This window comes from Gopherus evgoodei, chromosome 5 (genome assembly GCF_007399415.2).
Source record: "Gopherus evgoodei ecotype Sinaloan lineage chromosome 5, rGopEvg1_v1.p, whole genome shotgun sequence".
Classification (NCBI taxonomy): Eukaryota; Metazoa; Chordata; order Testudines; family Testudinidae; genus Gopherus; species Gopherus evgoodei.
In genome coordinates this window covers 146,559,479-146,564,051 of record NC_044326.1, presented here as the reverse complement: position 1 = coordinate 146,564,051, position 4,573 = coordinate 146,559,479, and the positions used below count along the sequence as shown (strand labels likewise).

The 4,573-nt window shown below is 51.0% G+C and overlaps 1 non-coding gene across 1 annotated transcript; it reads left to right on the top strand.

Moving 5' to 3' along the window:
- Positions 1 to 1,135: 1,135 nt before the first annotated feature.
- LOC115652985 lies at positions 1,136 to 1,300 on the top strand. The gene has a single exon (XR_004000804.1). It is a non-coding gene; the product is annotated as a U1 spliceosomal RNA (small nuclear RNA).
- Positions 1,301 to 4,573: the final 3,273 nt, after the last annotated feature.

Below are 4,573 nucleotides of genomic sequence, written 5' to 3'. Positions count from 1 at the left end.
CGATGGGCACTACACTAGCCTTTTTCCAGTCATCTGGGACCTCCCCCGATCACCATGAGTTTTCAAAGATAATAGCCAATGGCCCTGCAATTACACCCGCCAACTCCTTTAGCACCCTCGGATGCAGGGCATCCAGCCCCACGGAATTGTGCTCCTCCAACTTTTCTAAATAGTCTCAAACCACTTCTTTCTGCACAGGGGGCTGGTCACCTCCTCTCCATGCTGTGCTGCCCAGTGCAGCAGTCTGGGAGCTGATTTTGTTCGTGAAGACAGGGGCGGGGTGGGGGAAAGCATTGAGTACCTTAGCTTTTTCCACATCCTCTGTCACTAGGTTGCCTCTCTCATTCAGTAAGGGGCCCACAGTTTCCTTGACTTTCTTCTTCTTGCTAACATACCTGAAGAAACCCTTCTTCTTGTTACTCTTCACATCTCTTGCTAGCTGCAACTCCAAGCCTGAGCTGCCCTCCCTGATTTCGCTCCTGCCTGCCCGAGCAATAGTTTTATACTCCTCCCTGGTCATTTGTCCAATCTTCCACTTCTTCGGATGGCGCTGCCTGCCAGTGCACTCAGCCTCACTTGGCAGGTAACAAAGGGATGGAGTGGCCTTCCAGCTTCTGGAGAGCGGCTGACAACACTCGACCTTCTGCACTGGGGTAAAACTGAGGTGAGACGAGGCAGGGGAGGTCGTTCTTGTATTGGACCAACTTCCGGTGGGCAGAGAGAGCAGCACAATGCCAGCTGCACTCTTTGCCCAGCAGCAGCTGGTCCATGTGGTCTCTCTGGTAGCCTGGAGGCCTGGGACGGGACCCGGCTTCAAGTCCAGGGCACGCAAGAGCCCTGGCCCGGGCAGGCAGGGGGAGGGGCCCGAGCGGAGGGGCGGAGCCGCGTGAGCCTGGATGCAGATCTGTGTGCGAGCAGAGCATTGTGGGAGCAGAGACAGGCGGCCCGGCAGGGCCGGCCTTTGGCCCCGCGAGCTCGGCATGGAGAAGGGAGGGGCCTCGGGGACGCGGCGGGGCAGCTGTCGGCAGTGGGGGCCGGTGTGGGCGAGGCCGGGGGCTCGGGGTGCGGCGGTCCGCCCCGTGTCCTATAAGTCTGGGGAGAGCGAGGGCTGGTGGCAGCTGGGAAGTAGGATCCCATACTTATCTGGTAGGGGAAATACCATGATCATGGGGGTGGTTTTCCTAGGGTGAGGCTGATTCATTGCACTTGTGGGTGTGCCGACCTCTGCAATTTCCCCAAAGGCGGGAAACTTGACTGCATAATTTGTGGTAGCGGGGAACTGCGTCCATGCTGTCCCCTGGCGTTTGGTTGAAAAGACAGGAAAATGAGATGCTTTGGAAAGTGTTGTTCAGCCAGCTGGGGTGCTTGGTCCAGCATGTAGCTGCGTGCTTGGTTGATTTTGACAACAGCAGTTTTGTTCTCCTGTCTTTGTGACTGTTTTCTTCCTCAGGCCTTGTAGCTCTTGGCACCTTGGTCATTGCTGCTGATAATGGGGCCAAGGGAGAGAAAGCCAAGCTCAGTTCTGAAACTTTACTTGTGGCTTCCAAGGCTTTGTGCTTTCTTGACCTTCCCTGGTCTTTTGCAGCTGATCTGCTCTCTAGTCTGCTTTTGTGGGGGGGTTGGACTAATGCCTTCTTTTGCTCTAAGGGGAGCTGCCCACCTGCTTGCTCTGCTTCTTTCCCTGCTTGTAGCTTCTTGCCCAGCCCTCCTTCTTGGGCTCTTTTTTCTTTGACGGGAGGAAGGCCTGTCCAAAAGGCCTGTCCTGCCCAGTCCCCTCGTCCACCAGGCAGCCTCACCCCCTGTCCTGGGGCCGCTTTGGCTTTTGCTGTCTGTTCCTGTCCCTTGGTGGCCTCCCTGTCTGTGCTACGATGACCAGGCTGTCACAACCCTGTGCTGGAGGAGGTCTTTCCATCGCTTTAGGCCCACCGCCTCCCCGAATGCCCTTAGCTATGCTGGGGGTTAGGGCGGCGTGGCCACGTCGCCCAGGAGCGGGGTTCCCTTTTGTGCACCCCTGACGGACGGAGCTGTTTTGAATTAACTCTTTGGGATGCTCCAATCCTTGGGCCTGGTCTGCACGGGGAACGTAAATCAGCGCGGCTACGTCAGTCCACGCCTTGGTGGGAAGAATTCTTCCGTCGACCTAGCTCCCGCCTTTCGGGGAGGTGGATGGCCTGCATCAACGAGGAAAACCCTCTCCAGGACCCTTCTCCGGGAACAGTGCCCTTCTATTTGGGGAGATTATGCTACCTGTGACTACCAATCTCTCACTGTTAACTCTTACAGCAAACCAGGGCAAAGAAAGCCTATGCAACCGCTATTCTGCAGCCCCAATGCTCTTTTCTGTTCCTTTCCACCGTAGGTTAAGCAGGGTCGCTATGAACTGTAGCCTGCCATCTTTTGGTGATCTGTTGTAAAGGCCTTTTGAGGCTGATGTCATTTGCATGGTTCCACCCACTCTGGATTGCATGATGGGAGTGCTTGTCCAAAGGGTCATTTCAGCTGCTGTGGGATCCCCAGTCTCTTTGTTATTGGGGCAGGAGTAATGCAGTGTATTTTCCTGTTCGTTCTGGATCAAGGAGAGAGTAACTGTACCTGGCATTTGAGGCCTGAGAGCTTCACCCTTGTCTGAAAAGTACTCATCATTAAGGGGTCTAGGTTCCAAAGACCCAAAGTTTGTGGGAGGTGGGGGTGGATGTTTGTTTGGTTCTTGCTGGTCCGTGCAGGTTTCTTTCCTGGTGAGTAAAGACAGAGACGTTTTTGAATCTTTTTGAGTTGTTGTTAGTGCTGCAGTCGTTTGCCTTAAGCTTATGCCACTCAATCTCTTTCAGGGTATGCTTTGGTTCCTGAGAGGTAAAAGGCTGCTGTGTGTGTGGTGTTATGGATTGAGGTAGCAAAGGTTGATGTTGCAGAGGTGGTGCATGTGCCACACACACACACCCCTCCCCGGCAACCCCAGCTCTGGTCCCAGAGTCCAGAATTTGCATAAACCCTCCTGCTGACCTGTGACTAAAAATTTGGTTGCAGAGGTAGTTCATGTGTCACAAATTTGTGTCCCACAGCTGATCTCCCAGTGTGCAATCTGCAACATTTCCTTGCCGTTTGAACCATAAGGAGCATTTTACCATCTATGGAGTTGTTTAAAACTTTAATGTAGAAATGAGATGCCAGCGCAGCAGTTCACGTATGTCTAAAAAAGGACATTTAGTTATTAATGACTTTTTATCTGTGGTATAGATACAAATATGCATTAGAACTATAAAATCTCTATTTTTAAATTAGAGAGAAACATAAAACCTAAAACTAACATTTAGAGATTTCACAAGAAATCTGTACCATTAAATACAAACATTGTTTTTCAATCTCTTTTATTTCACTATGCTTTGGAACCCATGTCCCTTGCCTAACGAGATTTATGTAGGTTCAGGTGAGTTCTGAAATCATGAACTGCTAAGTACCGTTCTACTGTCCTTGATTTACATCACCGGAATAACTGCACTTTATTACCCCTGCCCTAATAAGAAAGAGACTGGGGATCCCACAGCAGCCAAAATGACCCTTTCGACAGGCACCCCCATCATGCAATCTGGGGTGGGTGGAACCATGCAAATGACAACAGCCTCAAAAGGCCTTTACAACAGATCACCAACAGATGGCAGGGTAGGATTCATAGCGACCCTGCTTACATTCTCCCCGCAACCAAGAATTGGTGGTCCTGATAAATCACATTCCCTATTATACCAACTCATTGGTATTGAATGTGAAGTTATGGCTAGCAAAAGTAGCCACCCAACTCTGCCTTGTAGCATCCAGCTTAGCCCTTGTTAACACATAAGTCAGTGGATTGTTCTCTGTCCACACCTGAAACTGAGCACCACACAAGTAATCTCGAAATTTCTCAGTGATGGCCCATTTCAATACCAAGAACTGCTGGTGGTGGATGGGACAGTGAGTTTCGCTATCAGACAGTCCTCAGCTGGCAAAGCCTACAGATTTACATTTCCTTCTACTTCCTGGTACGGGACTGCTCCCAGACCTTCCACACTAGTATCAGCATGCAGGATAAACGGTTTGTTTGGGTTAACAAGGACTAGGGCTTGCACATGAATCAGGCAAATAACGATTTCCCATAAAGCCCTGTCACTTCTCTCATCCAGCCATGTCCCAAATGGAGAAGAGAGGAGCCCCTCCCACGTCCCAGGCCAGGAACACCAGATTGGAGGGGGTCAGGGGAGGGGATGAGGTGTTCATGATTCAGTAAAGGTCTGCTAGTGCTGCAAAGGAGAAGATTTCCTTTCTCAGTCTTGGTCAACTTGAATTTTTGTTGCAGTGGGAGAGAGATGTCTCTCATCTGGTTCTTAGATGCTTTGGTAAGAGGGGACGGGGAGAGGTTTTTTCTTTCCTTTGCAGCTCGAATCACCCACTTCTTTTCTGCTTTTTGCTCTAGCTTGATTTCTCTCTTGCATCTCAATTTTCTCTTTCCTGGCCTCATTCCTGAGCGTTCACAGCCCAATTCTCTATCCTAACTCTGAGTTCTCTACTGCACCCTGAATGTTTCATTCTAACCCCACCCCAG